Consider the following 18876-nt stretch of genomic DNA (forward strand, 5'->3'; position numbering starts at 1 on the left):
GCAAATTCATAATACCTGTAAATAAAAAAACCCAGCATCTTCTAGTTACTAAAGCTTTCAAGCCATTTCTGTTTAAAGTTTACATTTTGTAAAATCATTCCTCAAAAATTGCTGATATAGGACATTTATAGCTTTTATCACATTGTGGCCCTGAAGCCATCTTTTCATCATGAGGGAAATTAGAGACTCATTGCTACTTTTCAATATCTTGAGTTTCTCTGATAAGGTAGTATAATATATAATAGGTTTTCTGTTTTGAGATCAAGTCTGTATTTACAGTAACTAATACGAAAATAGTGAAGTTTGAGGTTACCGGGACAATGACTAAATGCCAAGTTCTAGACACTGGGCAAAGTACATTGATGGGTCAATAAAACTCTGGGAGCCTGTGAGCAGAGACAGGATGCAGTACGGTACAGGGAACAGAACTACAGACATAAGATTCAGATGTAGGCGAAGGAGAAAGTGAGGAAGCATCTGGGGAGACATCCTGGCTACATTTTGAAGGATACATGACAGGTGGCTGCCACTTTGGGGAGATTTAAAGAAAAGGCTGTACAGAGGCTTTGCCAAAGTTTGGTATCGTGGAGCACCTGGGTGGCTCAGTCGGTTAAGCGTCCGGCTTTGGCTCAGGTCCTGATCTCAAGGTTCATGAGTTGGAGCCCTGGCGTCGGGCTCTGTGCTGACAGCTCAGAGCCTGGAGCCTGCTCAGGATTCTGCGTCTCCCTTTCTCTCTGCCCCTTCCCTGCTCGTGCCCTCTCTCTCTCCAAAAAACCAAAACAAAAAACAACATTAAAAAAAAAGTTTGGCATAGTGCATTTGGGAAATTACAAAGTATTTGATATTGCTAGCAAGTGATCTGGGAAGTGGCAGAAAGTAAGGATACGTAAATAGACAAAAGCTAAGGGGTGGTTTTGAAAGATAGGTATTACATCTCTGTATGTGGTTCTTAAAGTTGTTGAATTAATAACTGTGTAGATGTGCCGTGCACCAGTGGACTTAGAATGCTAATCTTTTGTAGCATATCGCCTTTAAAGGTTATTAATGTAGGGAAAAATAGCACAGGTATAAAGTTTGTGTGTCACCCCTCCCGTGAGCCAAGGGTCCCCTCGCGCATGGTGCCCCCACGAAGGCAGAAGGCGCGGCAGCAGGTGCACCTCAGGTATTCCGCAGACTGTTCGTCTCACGGCCACTCGAAGAAAAACGAATACAAAATTGTTTTCTTGTTGCAGGTCTTTTCGCTGTGCTAATTCTAAGCGTTTTTTTCTTTTTGTGCAAAGTTCTAAAAGGAATTAAATTGGAGAGAAGCTCCCTCTACCTTTTATTCTGTTGTAACAGAAACACTTCCTTGGCTGATATTTTTATTTACAGAATTTAGCTCAAAACTAAGTCTGTTCATGTAGCTTTCCTTTGAAAGCTAAACATGAGTGGAGTACAATGCTGTCACTTCCATTTTATTCCATACAACGCCTCACATGCAACAAATAGGCATTATTCCTATTCGTTCTCACTATTAAATGTTTGAACGTGATTCCCTAGACTGAGTTTGCTCAGTCTGTGTCTTTGTATCTTCCGGTGACATTTAGAACATAAGTTTTGAAAAATATTATCCCTCTACTTTATAAGTCACTTACTGGAGGGCTTTTGCCATTGCTGTCTCTGTGAAACAGGTGACGTATGCCCATATGTAGCAATAAAAATTATATTATACTTAATTAATAAAGGTGATTCCCATGTCATCCGTATTTTGGGGAAAAAGGAAGCAATAAAAATACATTTCTTAGGAGGAGCTCTCAGATATTCTTTATTTTACATTTCATGGTAGCCTCAGTCTTCGGTAGAGCTTTTTATTCAAAGCTTCCAACAAAATGTTTTGCATGAAATATTTTCAGTAGCATTGTAAACGATCTGATACCTTGGTCGAACCAACAATAGAGTTGACTTAGGGAAAGCAGGAATGTTGTTGAAGCCGAATTTAATCATTATTTGGTCATTTCCTTCTCAATGCTTTTGATTTGACCGACCCATTTCAATGCACAGAAACAGCTCTGTTCCTCAGAGACTCTCAATCAAAGAAATACTCACTATGGGGCAACTCGTCCTGCAATCCAAAGTCTGTGCTAGTGACAACAAACATCCGCAGCAAACGTTAGTGTTTGCAGGAGGTGTGCAGTGTGTTTGGTTTCGGTCTCTGTCTCTGAAACCTATCCGCTTGGGAGAAAAATTGGGCAATAGAAGAAGTTTACCGGCACATACTATATAGCCGTGCTTGAACTCAATGCAGAGCTCTCACTTCCTTTCTTTCCTTGGATGCTGAGCCGGGGGGTGGGGGGTGGGGTGGGGGGGGTGGGGGGGTGGGGAGCACAATGGGGGTGTTGTGCTCTGGGCTAGCGTGGCATGCATGATACTAGGAAAGGAAGTGTGAGCCGCTTCCAATATCTACACCGTTTGCTTTGCAACTACCCTGAAGTAAATCAAACGGCACGCCACGACTCTAAGCTCAAAATAAGCAAGTGCAAAATCCACTGGCTGTTGTGACCTAAATAGGGAACGGAATTCCTTGATTGAAATGTATACGTGGGTGTGCTGTTAAGGGCTGTTAAAGAAATCATTTATGAAGCTTCAGAAATGCTCCATAATTTTCACACTGCTGATTTTCCATGTAGTTCTCTTAATATATGTCAAAGTGTAGTTAATAAAAGGATCCATTGTGTATAAGGGAGAAAGGTTGTTGGTTATGAAGACAGTCCAGAACAACAAGCTGTCATGGTTTGTTACAACACTAAATATCTTAAACTCCGAGGCATATTGTAATTTTTTTTTTTTTGTCATACAATTTCTGGAGCCCAAGTCACTATAACAACTCTGTTTCTGACACTATTTTATGGAAATGTGTGTGTGTGTGTGTGTGTGTGTGTGTGTGTGTGTGTGTGTATGAGTGTGTGTGTATGTGCATGCTTCTCTGGGAAATCCAGAAAGCACAATGAGTGTAAATCTTTGAGGTTAAGTTTTGCTCCAAATTATTGTTATGCATTGCTTTAAAAAAAAAAAAAGGGCAAAGAAGCTTACCTCTGTCAGTCAAGCGGATACGCAGGGACCTCCTTCCCAGCCTCGGTCTCAGCGTGTAGGCAGATTCTCTGCGAGCCAACAATCTGTTAACAGGAAGCAGGTACACCCGAGAGCGCCCGCCTGCGTTACAGTCCTGTGCCCATCGGTGCACACACCTGCTTCTTCAGACCTGCGGCTCATATGCAGCAGCCGCGCACAGGACCGCCGTTCGCAGATGGTAACGCCCTCCTTTGGGGTCACTAGTTTTCAGGATAAGCAGCTAGAGAGCAGCTGCGATAACATTGCAGGGGAAGCTTGCCTGCCCAAGACAAAACCCTCTTCTGCCGTCTGATAGCAGATATGCAGCATGATCGCTCTGCCTTCCACTTTCTCCAATCAGCTCATGGGAACAGCAGGCAACAGCTTGTCCAAACGGCAGCTCGCGGGCATGCTTGGCCGTAATAACTGCGTGCTAGCCTGCCCATTTCTTCTCTCTTCTCTGAACGGATCTTTCGAAAATGCTTCTTCCAGGGCGAAGCTCAGCAGAATATGCCACACGGTTTTCCATAAGTAAAATGGCTGGCCCTCTCAGCACTGCTGCAGACAGCTCATTGGGCTCCACTGGCTTTTCGTAGTCATGGCAACAACCAACAGACAGACTTAGACAGCAGGCATGGCTGATCATGTGCGGCACACCGACACAGCTTGTTAATTTCTTTTCACCAAACTCATCATTTTTCGCGGAGGGTAGCTTCCGGTGTCTTTCTAAATGTTTCACCGATAGCAAAAGTGCTCTGAGTTTTCAGCTTTCGTGAGGAACTTTTGCTAGATGAGCCAGTGCTCCATGTGAAATTGAGAAAGGGAAGCCCTTCTCGGTAGATGGATTCGGGTCTTTCCAGGTTAATAACATGTAAGTCACTGTAGAGACGCTAATGGGAACCATTGTCAAAACAGATTCTACCTTCACATCATCGAATGGGCGTAAGGGAGATTGGCAGATATGGGCAGTTAGACTTTGTGTTTTTGTTTATTTTTATTGTTTAAAAAAATTGTTTTTTTTATTTTTGAGAGAGAGAGAGACAGACCGTGAGTTGGGGAGGGGTAGAGAGAGAGGGAAACGCAGAACCTGAAGCAGGCTCCAAGCTCTGTGTTTTGAGCACAGAGCTTGACCTGGGGCTCCGACCTACAAACTGCAGGATTATGACCTGAGCCGAAGTCGGCCGCTTGATGGACTGAGCCACCCAGGCACCCCTATACTTTGTGTTTTTAAATGATGAGCTTGTAGCCACGTGATTGAAACAAAGCCCTACAACTCATTATATAGGCCCAACAACAACCAAATCACATAAGGATATTTTATGGATTTCATGCATCTAGTTATTTGAATATATTTTGATGTATTATACAATTTAAGATAGAATTTTAAAAATTCCCCTTTCCTATTGCAGAAAATGATTATAACTTATTTTTCATTTAACTATTATAACTTATTTAATTGAACCTAATTATAACTTATTTTTAATTGAAAAATACTTTAACAATCCAAACCAAATTAAAAACCTTTTGCTTTACACATTATCTCCAAAGCAGGAATAGATTTACTTTCTCTGTTAGATGGATCACACCCCATCCTTCCTCAAAATGTCACCCCCTTTGGGAATTTCCCATGATTAACGCTGTGAACCGTTTATATTTTCTGCAAAATCCCCACTCTTCTCTTCAATACTGTCATCGGTCTCGGTCTATGTGATGTATTTCTAAGACACCATCCCATTTTTTTCATGTCTAGCAACCTGTTTGAAAGAGCCACGCTAACACTTTGGATTGGTAAATGTAGATGCTTCATTTGTTAGTAGTCATTGATTTAGTATTTTCCCAGTATTTCATTTCCCTACCCCCAGCGGCACACTTGCCTTCCGTAGCAATTCACCAGCGTTAGTATGCTACGAACCTCGTGGATGCAGATTTGGTGACCCCATTTCCCTTCCCTCTCCAACCACATTCACGTCTGGTAGGTTTGAGCCACCTCAGGGTTAACAGATCTAGGGGATGGGCCTTTCTGCTTGGTACAGTCCTCGTGACTCCATATTGTTTTAGGCCTGCTCACCAGTTCTCATTTAAGTTACCTTCCCTTCAGTTACTTTCAGCGTGTGGCACCTTGAACTTGCCCCTCCCTTCAACTTCCGCCTCATAATCCGCTCTTCACTCCTCACGTTTCAGTAACCTGGCATTACTCCTATTTCTTGCTTCCCTGTCTAGCAGATGGCCCTGCTACCTCAAAGCTTCTCAACCAGATTTTAGCTGCCCAGTACCTTTGACCTCCATCCAAATCTGCCTACATAACCTGTCATAATCTACATAATCTACATAATCTGTCAGCACCTTGCTCAAATAGACCACCCCGCCCATGACACTCCCAGGCAGAGTACGCAGGGGCCTCCGCCATGCTTCTGCCGTACCTGGGATGTTCCTCTACTGTTGCCATACTCTTTGCGTCCCGTTGACTTGTTAGCTACGCCCTTCCATGTCTGACTCTTCTGCTCTGTCACGTCCCCAAAAGCCAACCTTGTCCACCCGTGTCTTACTTGCCGTCCATGTTTTAATTTTCTTTTTTTAAATGTGTATTTCTTTATTTTGAGAGAGAGAGAGGGAGCAAGCGGGGGAGGGGCTGAGAGAGACAGTGATGGAGACAGAGAATCCCAAGCAGGCTCTGCACTGTCAGCGTGGAGCCCGACGTGGGGCTCAGACCCACAAACCATGAGCTTGTGACCTGAGCGGTGATCAAGGCTTAACTGACTGAGCCACCCAGGCGCCCCTTAATTATAACTTTAAGATATTTCAGGATCTTAAAACAATTTGGACGAGGACCTAAAACACTGTCTGAACATGTGCTGAATGACTGGAGAGTGTGAAGTCTGTGTTTCAATCCACCTTTTCAATATCACACCTTTGTCAGTATTATAACTTCAGAAAAATTTAAGTGATTTTGATTAAATGTTGGCATGCTAAAAAAGTTATCACTCCTGAAACCAATATTGCACCATATGTTAACTAAAAAAAATTTAAAGAAAAAGTTATTAAGAAACATCTTAGTTCATTTTGTGTTTTACGGTGGGTTTTCTTTGCATTGTAGGTCCGAAAATGTCTTCATTCCACACCTACCTGTGACTGATTCTTTGGCTAGGTGTAAGAATATTTTTAGCCATTTTCCTTGGGAATTTTGAGGGTCTTCTTTTTAAAAAATCTTGTATGTTCTTGCGTCACTATGTCCCCAGATGCCACTCCCCCAAAAGAGAACTGGAAAACACTCAAGCTACTCCGAGTAAAAGACTGGCAGGAACTGAGGCTAATTTCTATGTCCCGTGGTGTCCCTCATGCTCTCTTGAGTAATTGTTATATATCACTCTCTGTGGGGGAGCTCTGTTATTTCTGCGCCCTTTGGCTTCTTCACCTCCCCCAAGCCCTACCCCTCCCAGCTCTGGCCACCGTGCCTGTCGTGACCCTTCTGGTTCTGCTCTACTTCATGTCTCTGACATTCATTGTCCCTCCTAACTTGTTCATTAAAAAAAAAAAAAAATTTGCTAAATACAGATTTTCAGGGAACGAATAGGATTTTTCCATCTCATCTTTCTGAGCCAAATGAGATGCTTCATAAATAGCCAGCAGCTTTCTACCTAGAATGCTCTGTGTCAGATTCTAATCTTTGCTCCAATCAGCCACGGTAGGACACTTGGCATTACACTGCTTTAAAATTTTTGCCAGTGCAATAGTGCGGAGTAATAGCTTGTTATTGTCTTAATTTGCGTTTCTCTAATTACTAACAGAATTACATATCTCTTCATGTTAAAAAAAAATTTTTTTAAACGTTTATTTTTGAGAGACAGAGAGAGGCCGAGCATGAGTCAGGGAGGGGCAGAAAACGAGGGAGACAATAGAATCCATAGCAGGCTCCGGGCTCTGAGCTGTCAGCACAGAGCCCGACGCGGGGCTTGAACCCACGAACCGCGAGATCATGACCTGAGCCGAAGTCAGACTTTTAACTGACTGAGCCACCCAGTTGCCCCTAAATATGTCTTCACGTTTGATGATCTTTTGGGTTACCTCCTCCTATACATTTCCTGTCCATCCCTTTTAGCCTCTTTCCTCCGTTGAGGTTGTTGTCTTCATGTGGAATTTTAAACAAAATGGCCATTAAAAGCATTTTCAAAAGTTTTATATATGTAAGTGTTATAATTAAATTTATGACATAACTAGAACTTGGTAAGATATCCATTGGCATGCCAAGAGAAGCCAGTAATTCCTACTGCTAATTGTTTTGGTTTTTATTCTTTGGAAGTGGGTGAAAATCTCCATGCAGAATGTTTTTTTCAGTGTGAAAAATACTGAATACTACAGGCATCCTATGAAGAATGATTTTCCCAAACAAAACCTAAGGTCCTACAAATCTCATCGCAACAAATGTTGGCAGCAGAAGTGCCTGGCAAAATTAATATCGCTCTCATGTTTAAAATAGTACATAGCACGAGTGGAAAAAGAGGGTCGAGGAGCTGGGACAGATGGAAGGAGGCAAGGAGGCCAGTGGAGGGCTGTGTGCGACCCTGGAACAGGGGCTGGGCCAGGAACAGGTGCATCAAGTACATCATTGAGACAACTGGTGAATGTGAATGTGGACTGTGTATTTGGTAATAGTGTTGTTTGCGTTTTAGATTTCCATAACTTGGTGATTATGTTGTGGCGTTAAAGTTCTTCGGAGACGTGTTGAAGCATCACCTAAGTCGTCAGAAAGAATAATAATGCATAAAAGTATATTTGTAGTGTGTGTGTATGTATGGTATAATTTAGCTCTTGTAATGATAAATACGTGGATGGATGGATGGATGGATGGATATGGATTTGTTTACTGAGGGCTAGCAAAATACAGGAAAACACCAATACCTGGTGAATCTTGGGTGAAGGGTATTTCTCGTTTATTTTACTATTCTTTCCAGTTCTCTGTAAGTTGAAAATTTTTGTTGTCAAGGTAAAAAGCTCTCAAAAAAGGATGAAAATAAAAACACAAGAGAGTGTTCAGAACACAAACGGATTTAAGGTAAGATTACTTGACGAGGGCCTAACTATCAGAGTTAAAGCTACAAGTTGATAAGTTAGGGACGGATTAAGGTGGTTATTATCATTATGATTATTAACATTATTAAGAGACCATTTTGGTAGGAAGTATCGGGAATATTTTGTACTTTATTGAAAGAAGTCTGTTATTTTCCTGTATTTCCTGCTTTACTGTTATTAAGCCACTTATCCCTTGGTTCCCATGTTGAAATCCTTCTTAATCTGGTTCCCTCGCCACTGTAAAAATCAGCGAGATAACTGTGGATCAAAGCAACATGTTCTCCTGCAGCCTCACCTATCCCTCCAGCTTCCACAGCTGGGTGACAGTCTACCAAGGGATCGGGTCCCTGGGGTAACAAAGAAGCTCTTTGTACAACTTAGGGAATAGAATTGGAGCATGGTTTGTTTAATGGGACAGCACACGCTATTATGAGGCTTAGACTGAATTTCTAATTCCTAGCAACAAATAGAATAGAATATGCTAAAGTTTGTTCTCAAATCTTGCATGTTTCGTTACATTAGCAATGAAATGAACAATACACTGTTACGTGGGACCAAGATGGGAAGGGTGACAACTACGTTGGGCAGGATTAGAAAGAGGATTGGAATATCTCAGCAAAGCAATTTGGATTTATTTTTAAGATTCCATCCGCTAAGGGGGCGCCTGGGTGGCGCAGTCAGTTAAGCGTCCGACTTCAGCCAGGTCACGATCTCGCGTCAGGCTCTGGGCTGATGGCTCCGAGCCTGGAACCTGCTTCCGATTCTGTGTCTCCCTCTCTCTGTGCCCCTCCCCCGTTCATGCTCTGTCTCTCTCTGTCCCAAAAATAAATAAACGTTGAAAAAAAAATTTTTTTTTAAAAAAAGAAAAAAAAAAAAGATTCCATCCGCTAAGAATAAAGTATGCTGGGAAGCAGACTGACCCACAGGCTATTGATCAGATGCCTTCATATCCTCTGAGAGAGTCTGACCTTGATAAGAATCCAGAACGACCTTGATAAATCAGAGGTACCAGAAACCGAAACAAACCCAGCAGAGGGAAGGCTTCCTGGAAAACTACTTATTGAATAAATTAAAATGAGGAAATGATTACAGAAGAACAAAACCCTACCAAAGGGCGAACGATAAGCCTATAAATGCCAGCCATATAAAACTGGTTTTAAAATCTGAGTATCTATGAACACCAAAAATAACATGTGTGCACCACAAAAGAACATTGCATTAGCAATTACCAAAAGTCACTTGGAGTCCTACATTCTCTCCAGGTGAAGAACAGGGACGATGTGGCAGGACGTACAGGAAGAAGATTTGGCCAGGCCTAAACCCGGAGAACTTGGTCTTGACCGGTTAATAATAACACCATTGTTTCAAATATTTCAGGTTTATCAAGCTCCGGGCTTATGGACGTCTCCAATCACGGTAGCTTACAAGAACAACTTTATCTTAAAACGGGCATTAATACTCGTCGCTACCAGGTGGGGGAAAAGTTGTAGCATTAGCCCATAGCAAAAGAAAAAGCTAGCGAACGGTGAACTCTCCATGCCCCTCCCACCGCAGCCCCCCTCCCAGCCCTGGTGAGCCCAAACACAAATATGTCTTGCTTGCTCCTGCCAAAGAAAATCATACGGGGCTTCTTTTTAGGCCCGCGTTGCCAGAGAGCCTGTGAGCAATATAGAAAAAGCGCACTTGCTCCCACGGAATTTGGTTGTTTATACTTCATAATGATAGGCTTGGAAAGTGACCTGGAAAGAGGAGGCTGCTTGCTTTCACTCCGCTGTGAGGGGCCACACTTTGTTCTCCAAGAGTCACTCTGACCAGGATCAACGGAGTGTATCTCTGGTGACCTTTTCCACTTAACCATTGTTTCCTCTGGAAACAGTGACGCCCAGGGGCCTCCGGGCCGCGGTCATGGCCACGATGCCCGGTCGCACAGAAAAGCCTTGGGGCCCTGCCGTCACCGCGTTGTTGAATTCGTGACGAAACACATCAGCCTTGGCAAACACAACCTGGCCAGAAGCGTTTTGGAACAAATGCTGCCGCTTTCACCTGAGCCGCTGAAACGCATCATGAGGCGCGAGGTGAAAGCTGGGCCGTTTCTGCCAACTCTGACGAGGCGGCCGCCGAAGCCCGCGGGAGCCACACGCGCAAATCTCACAGAGACGACAGCCAGAGGGGCTCGACCCCCTTTACAAGCACGTGGGGTTAGAATGGTTCGGTTAGAATTTTGACTTACTCGTCCAAATGAACAAATAATGTGATGAGGTCTGAGTAATAATACCTGATGTGGTACCTGTTTGAGAATCCGACTGCCTGATGTGAGAATTGGTTGAAACGCCCAAATGAGAGGTTGCCCGATATGAGAAATGGTTGCAATGGCCAAATGAGAAAAGTGGTTGAAAAACAACAACCCCTCCCCCCCGCCCCAGACAAAAACGCCTGGATGTGGTAGATACCCAGTTAAAGGCCCACCCGTGACAGCATACACAGCTTGGGAAAATAAAGCATGTGATCTTGAGGAATCCTGGACGGGGGCTTCATTTTTTCCCGTTAGGATGATAATCAAGAATGGCAATTCTTTTACCACGCCTACCCAAGTCAGAACTCGTTTCCTTTGTCCTCAAAAGTAAGACTCGCAGGTCGTAGTTGCCGGCGAGTTACCTTAAACTGGTAACGAGCGAGAATAGTCTTGGACAATTTGTACATCGGAGGAAGAAGATTAATTTTGTAAACAGTCCTTGTGGGTTTAAATTAGCACAAAAATCATTTCACAGCTAACTTACTGTGGGCATGAGGGTGGATAAAGAAAACTCTTCTAAGAGCTGATACTAAACTACGTCTTGAAGGATAAGGAGGAGGACTTAATGAAGGAACGACGTAACAAAGTCTATAAACCAAGGGAATAGCATGAGCCAAGTCTAAGATACGTGAGGGGGTTGGTGGCTGTCCTTTCGTAAATTAGGTGGCATGAATGGATCCCCTGATTTTCTGACAGGATTTTTATGTGGATCAAGTAAGGTAATATATGAAAAGGTTTTAAACTCAGCAATTATAAACAAACTCAGGTTATTGTTCAAACTTTGGAAACACGAGAAATAGTTTTATCGCGGTATCTGTTAGGATTAGGATTGGCTGAGCATACGTGTAAACCCAAGTTACAGGGCTTAAACAAGACCATGCCAAAGTGAGAGACAAAAAGTTCAAGGCTAGTAGAAAGCTGGCCCCAGGGTCTCTGTTCTGCCATCTTTTGAAAGTGGCTTCTATCCTTAAGGCACATTCACAGTCTAGAATGGCTACTTGTACCGCAGCCATCATGTACATGTTCCAGGCAAGAAAAAGCAAAGGAGTGCAGGGGGGCACATTTTCCCCTCGAGTCGGCCTCCTTTTGTTCTTTTTTAAAATCAAGATATAATCGACCTATCACGTTATGAGTTGACCTCTTGAACAGAACCTTTCCGTAACTCCAGCATTTCTACTGATGCCTCGTTGCCCATTCCCAGTTACAAGTGAGGTTCGAAAGTGCCATCTTTGAGCTGGACACATGTAGCCCTAGGTAAATCAGTGTTCTATTATTGAAGAAGAAATGGGGAACGATTGTGGGTAGGCAGCAAGCTCCCTCTGCCAGGTATCAGCCAGGGGTCATCAGTCATGTTTTGTGTCAGAGTGGCCCTTTTAGGAAAGATTCACCTTTTTCTTCAAGTATACAACTGGACTTTGAAAGCGACACCACTCACAGACAGGGCTTTAGGGCGGCCCAGTGACGGGGAGACAATGCACGTTGTGCAGTTACACTCTCCTTGTGCTCTTATTTATTTAAACTCTGTCTGTCCTCCGGGATTATGAACTTCAGGAGAGCGGGGATCGTTTGTTTTGTCTTCACCCTATATCCATTGCTTAGCACAGCACCTGGTGTATAGAGACAGATATGATGAATGAACAAATGAATGAATGAGCCGGCGGGGGAAGTCACAGGTGAATTGTATCTTCCTCCAAGGCCATCCCTCGATTCAGTCCAACAAGCATTCCTTTATCCTGTACTACATGCCAAGAACCTCATCCGGTGTTAGATTACTAAATTACAGCTCACATTCTGGGTGGGAGAAAATACAAGTGAATAAGTAGTTATGTTACAATGTGATTTGCCTTTCAGTAGGACTGTATCCAGGCAGTCATGGGAGAAGAGAAAATGGCTAGTCCCTGAGCTGCATGAAGGGGCTGTACCGAAGCTGGGCCAAAAGGATAAAGAGGGGCCTGCTAGTCCGGGAAATCAGGGATAGGATTTCCAGGGCAGCACAGAGACAGGAAAGCAAATTTGCAGTTCGGGGAACCCAAGGAGTTGAATGCAGCTGAAGTGCAGCCTGGGGCAGGCACAAGAAGAGATGAGACCGAAAAGGCAGACGTGTGATAGTTTGTGAAATGCCTTGTTCTCCTCATTAAGGACCTTGGAGTTTGTCCTTCAGGAAACGGGAAGCCACCATAGGGTGTTTGAAAAGAACAGAGAGGTGATCGTGTTTGTATTTTAGGAAGATAGCTTTGGAACACATTTATGTAGGCAGTATATTTTAATGGAAGTATATTTTCATAGGGTGTTATGTTTTGATTTCTCTTATTGCCTATTTTTATGAGATATTTGTTGAGCCCGTTCTTTGTGTAAGGTATTATATTAGGCGCTAAAAGAAGTGCCAACAAAATGAAGGACCCACAAATCATTAGATACGCCAGTATTTATGTTCCACTAGAAAGAAGAGAAAACTTGCCGATGACATTGTCACAGTGTTCTTTTTTACGTTAGCATTTTTGTCATTTGTTGAGAGAGCTCTTTTAAAGGTGATTATTTACATTTCATCCTCTACCACTGCACATACAAATGAAGAAAGTGGAAGTAGTTAAATTATTCCTAAAAATTTTTTATATTCAGGGTTCAACTTTTCTGAATGATAATTTAGATCAGGGACATTGGGATTCATGCTCCCCCCCTTCCCAACCCCGCCCCCCCCCAACACACACCATCATCATCTACTTGGTAATTTTCAAAGTTTGGCATGTATCTGAATCAGAAAAATGGTAATAGAGGCATAGACCGCGTTCCATTTCAACAAGCCTGGGCTTCTTGTATTCTGTGTTGCTATTCCAGAACATTCTAAGACCCTCAAAGTTTAAGAAGCCCTGCACTATGGCATCAGGAGAGTGATTGTGTAAGGAGTACTTCTTAAAGTGAGTGTACCACTTACGTTTTCAGTATTTTCTTACATTTGGTGAGTTACGACGACGTATACACAGGACAAGGGTATCACAGTTGCTACCAGGCTGAGAAATACATTGTTTCCTGGGCTGTTAAATTGCAGACAGTGTGCATCTTAGAATCATCAAGCTGTGATATTTTCAAAAGTATGGGAGTTTTACAAAGTATGCAAGGATACATTAAAGATAATGATTACTTGATGTCTATAATAAGGGACTGATTAATGATTACTTGATGTCTATAATAAGGGACTGATTAAATAGATATGGTACTTCTACATGGAAGATGTTCTATTAAAATTATTTAAAAATAACTATGTAGAATGATATTTAAAAAAATTTGTTTAGGGGCGCCTGGGTGGCGCAGTCGGTTAAGTGTCTGACTTCATCCAGGTCACGATCTCGCGGTCCGTGATTTCGAGCCCCGCGTCGGGCTCTGGGCTGATGGCTCCGAGCCTGGAGCCTGTTTCCAATTCTGTGTCTCCCTCTCTCTCTGCCCCTCCCCCGTTCATGCTCTGTCTCTCTCTGTCCCAAAAATAAATAAACGTTGAAAAAAAAAATTAAAAAAAATTTTTTTAGCATTTAATTATTTTTGAGAGACAGAGACAGAGCATGCGCAGGGGAGGGGAAGAGAGAGAGGGAGACACAGAATCTGAAGCAGGCTCCTGGCTCTGAGCTGTCAGCACAGAGCCTGATGCGTGGTTCGAACTCATGAGAGACCATGACCTGAGCTGCAGTCGGATGCTCAACCAACTGAGCCACCCAGACACCCCATGGAATGATATTTTTAAAAGTGTGTTCTGTGAGTGGCTATTCAAAAAGGGCACCACAAGCAAAAAAAAAGAGAGAGAGAGAGAGAGAGAGAGAGAGAGAGAAATCCTGAAAATCATGTCCCTTTCTTAGACTTTTACAGTGCATTTGAGCATTGAAAACTGAGAAGGCAAGGAGTTTTGAAGCTAGAACTTTCTTATTTATGGCATAAAAGATGTTCACATTTTATTTATTTATTTATTTGTTTATCTGTCTAGATATCTATTTATTTATTTTACTAATCTCTACATCCAACATGGGGCTCGAACTCACAACCCCAAGATTACATGCTCTTCTGACGGAGCCAGCCGGACACCCCTCCTGTTATATTTAAATAAACAGCAACAACAATGAGAAAGTCGGGGCCTACTTTATGAGACTTTTCAAGTTCACATGAGACTAAAAAGTGTTGGTCATAAAGTACAGTAAGGGGAGAGAGGACCAGAATGAATGTAGGCATTATGTACAATGTTGAGTTGGTCTTTTTCAAGGCCAGATATTTATGGAATCGAGTTTTTTAAACACATGAGTCAGACTCATTTGCCTGTGGTTTGATGTAAAGGTCAAGTAGAGAATTCACTAAATTTTATCTCAAAATGTGTTCAGCCGTTGAGGAGAAATAACCGTAAGTGAACAGTCTACAGCTTATTCCACGTATGCAGTCAGGAGTGCGTGTTACTACTTGGGTCGTCTCGGGCAATTGCTTAAACTTCACAAGCTTCATGTTTTACATCAAAATGGTTCTGATGATAACAGGAGTCCTAGGGGCTGCTGGAACAGAGCACCACAGACACCGCAGAAATTTCCTCTCTCAGAGTGGTGGAGGCTAGAAGTCCAAATCTAAGTGTGAGTAGAGCCATGCTCTCTGAAGGCCCTAGAGAAAGATCCTTCCTTCCCCCTACCTAGCCTCCGGCGGTTGCCAGAAATCTCTGGTGTCCCTTCGCTTCTGACAGTATAATTCCAACCTCTTCTTCCACCTTCCCATAATCATCTTCCCTCTGTGTATCTGTGTCCAAATTTCTCTTTTCTTAGAAGGATGCCAGTCATTGGAGTAGGGCCCGCCCTAATTCATTATGACCTCATCTTAACTTGATCACACCTGCAAAGGCCCTGTTTTTAAAGAAGGTCACATTCTCAGGTTTAGGGGCTTAGGACATCAATATATCTTTTTGGAGACACAGTTCAACCCGTAACGGTTATGATGTTATAATTGCCATTCTTTTTGGGGAAAAAGTTGTCAGTCTCTATTCACGGTTGGGTCTGCAAAGAACTGAAGTATGGCTAATTAGTCTACTGAAAGGAATTGATAAATGAATGAATCCCCAGGAAATTGGTGGAAAACATCAAGCAAGATGTTTACTTGGATGCTTTTTTCCTTTACTGATTTGCCTAGAAATTTCCTCTATTGGATTTAGAGTGAATGTACCATTGTCAAATGGAAGAAACAGTAACAAAAAGGAATATATCTGATGTGTCAAAAAGATCCTACCAAATCTCTTCCAGATTGATTGCTTTTTCCAGAAGACTCTTCCCAAGTAATCTCGTCCAAACCCATACTTACACTTCAAAGTTCATCTCCAACTCCCCGCCCCCGCGTCTGGGCAGTAGGCAATCTGATGCTCAGGCAGGCAGATTTCTGAGATTGATCAGGCTTCTGAGTGTTCCCTACCCGTCAGTTTTTGAGAGGAAACATGTATGATTTCATTGAGTTTCCAAATACAGGCGTTGCTTCTTTATTCAGACTCTTTGAAGATATAATCCTCTGGTTATAGGTCAAGTGGTTTTAGCGGTTTCAGGCCACCCGTAATCTAAAGTGGTTATCGCAGCTTTCAAAGGTGCTTACAGTTGCGGAGAATTATTAGGCACACAGAAGACAACTTTTTATTTATTCATTTTGTTCTGTGTTTTTAGCGTATTGGAAATCATTTCTAATTTCAAAGCACAGTGTAATCATAGTCCATGTAATTTATTTAGCAGATTACCGTGTACCAGGCACCATGCTCCCAGTTTTTATAAATATTAAATCCGTTCCTCATAGTAGACCTTGCCAAGTAGGAATTATTTTTACTTGACAGATGAGAAGGCAGACTTTGAAAAATCATGACTTTCAAGGTCAGAGAATCACGTAATCTTTCTACTATACTAAGTTTCTTGTTTAAGCACTGTCTTAATCGGTTGCCTATAAATGTAGAGACTCCTGGTGGTTCTGTTTGAGTCAGATTACTGAAAGTCAGCTTAAAAAAGCAATGGTGGCATTCCCAAGGTGTTTTTTGTTTGCTTGTTTCTTTGTTTTTGCCATTTGTTTTGGCTAAATTGTTTTGACCATTCTCATTATAGTGTCTGCACCTTAGAATAAAGGTATTCTCTTTGGTATTGCTTTGGAGTATTGCACATAGAACTGTGGAAAAAGAAAGCATTATCAGAATTCAGACTCCAGATTATTTTACTGGCAACAGTCATCACTTAAAAATCAAACTACAGAATTGCTCCTGACGCGAATGAAACAGTTTGTGTTTCCAGCTGTTCCCTGCACTGAGTCGAAGGCCACTGTGAAGAAGGAAGAAGAATGGTTTTGATTTTCTCTCAGATGCAATGACCTCGCTCACTTAAGATTTCCTCTCTGTGCTACCCAATATCTTCACCTAAAACTCCTGCAAAGTGAAATAGCCCAGGTCACCACAGGGAGCCTTTCTGCAGTTAATTAAACAAGCTAGGCTGAAAGCGTTGAAAGCCCATGGCTTAACAAGCCAAACAAGAATTTTACTCCAGCAAAATCAAAGTGGGGGAGCAAGACTCAGTCAGCAATATTTTAACCAGCGATACCTCATCAAACGTGGACTCAAATTCTTTTAAATTCGTTGCCACCTCAATGCATTTAATTAACAACAAACAATTCTTCAGAACCAGGGTGATTTTGCCTACGGTTTTGCTTTATATTCACACCTTAGTGGACCTATTTTTTTCTTCAAGAGTAGCCCATCATGTATACTCACCAGGCTGAGGTATGTGCCTTTATTGACCATTTACACCTGTTATTCAGGTTACACCAGTCTATGATTAACGTAAATCTGTGTGTCTGCAGGTCATGGAAATCTTTTTTTTTTTTTTTTTTTTAATTTTGGGGACAGAGAGAGACAGAGCATGAACGGGGGAGGGGCAGAGAGAGAGGGAGACACAGAATCGGAAACAGGCTCCAGGCTCCGAGCCATCAGCCCAGAGCCTGACGCGGGGCTCGAACTCACGGACCGCGAGATCGTGACCTGGCTGAAGTCGGACGCCCAACCGACTGCGCCACCCAGGCGCCCCGGTCATGGAAATCTTTCTTGAGTTCTCTTTTGAATAGTTTCTTTTTCTTGCCCTGTACCTTATTCATATATAAGTCATCGTGTCTTCATTCGAAACGAAAGAAGCTGATCGGGTCAGCTGGTATTAGCAAATTTATCGACAAGAATAATTCAGCATATTTGAAATTACGGCTCTCTTGCAAAATCAGGGCTATTAGCATGTACTATTTTCCCCCTTTTCTTCTAACTTGCATCGTTAGTGGGGAGAACAGGAAAGATAAGGGATGAATTAAATCACGCTACTATATCGAACAAATACATTTCTGAGTTCTGTGATGTGCCAGGCACCATCATTGGGTGAAATAACATTAAAATGAGCATCAGAAGACAGAATTACCGTAAAATGTATCCCTAATTATATGATCATCAGCAAATCACCAACTGCATTTCTCCATTCCCTTATTTGTAGGTTGGGAATGCTTTGGGCCCTTGCCCACTGACAAATTGTTATGAGGATCAAATGAACCTTTTTATTTGCTAGTATAAAGGACAGTGAGATGGAATTCAGCTTGCTTCCCTTCCCCACTGCTAACACCACCACCCCTGCCCCCGTCACCGTGGTCGTCACCCTCATCGCCATCATCATCATTGCTGTGGTCTTAGTCTAGTTCTCCAGAAACAGACAAAAAGCAGGGGATTTACTGGAGGCGGTTTACTGGGGAGTGCCCTTACTTAAAATACCTGGGAGGGAGTGTGAGAAGGAAACTTGGACAAAGAGAGAAGGTGCACCCTGGTAAAGTTTCTGCAGAGGCCACAGGAAGCTATGGTGCTGAGATAACCCTTTCCAGTTGTCCCAAGTGACGTCAAGGAGGTTGGGCCTTTGTACCCCTCTATCTACTCATTACATGCAGGCTGCCTACATGGAGGGCGTATAACTTCAGGTGAAGCCAGTTTTGAAGAGAGATGCAGTTGTCAGCCCTCAACAGTACACACTCCTGGGGTCTGGGTGAACGAGCGTGCCTTGGGCCTGAAAAGACGATAGGAGGGATTGCTGCACCCGCTAAAATCATCACCACCACCACCGTCATCACCATCATCGTCTGGGGCTTGAAATGGCCTTCCAGGAGTCCTTGGGGACACAGTCATTTCATTTCTCTTCTCCAACACGACAAAGAAGGAAAAGATAGAGTTGCCCTGATAGGTAAGCATCAAATTATAGCTGAACCCCAGGAGCATCTTAGGAAGGCAAGGAACTGTGCTCTACCTGCAGTGATGGCAAGATCACATCCTACATGGCCCAAGAAGCAGACACATAGCATAGTGCAGCAATTCCAAACCAAGTATCTCTTGTCTCCACATCGATCACTCTTCAATTTCCTTTTCTTTCGTTGAA

General features: G+C 42.8%; 1 protein-coding gene across 45 annotated transcripts in view; it reads right to left on the reverse strand.

Moving 5' to 3' along the window:
- SORBS2 (sorbin and SH3 domain containing 2) overlaps positions 1-18876 on the reverse strand; it is a 355465-nt gene that overhangs the window by 222354 nt on the left and 114235 nt on the right. For 5 of the 45 annotated variants that reach the window (XM_043559077.1, XM_043559073.1, XM_043559066.1 and 2 more), the window contains exon 1: positions 3070-3754. The exons of 1 other annotated variant lie outside the window; for it this stretch is intronic. The gene's annotated coding sequence lies outside the window, so the exon portion shown is untranslated. Of the gene's footprint in view, positions 1-3069; positions 3762-18876 lie in introns of those variants that run through there. 39 more of the 45 variants (XM_043559137.1, XM_043559228.1, XM_043559152.1 and 36 more) reach the window with 22 other exon arrangements.

The sequence above is a fragment of the Prionailurus bengalensis genome, chromosome B1 (assembly GCF_016509475.1).
Source record: "Prionailurus bengalensis isolate Pbe53 chromosome B1, Fcat_Pben_1.1_paternal_pri, whole genome shotgun sequence".
In the NCBI taxonomy this organism is placed as follows: domain Eukaryota; kingdom Metazoa; phylum Chordata; class Mammalia; order Carnivora; family Felidae; genus Prionailurus; species Prionailurus bengalensis.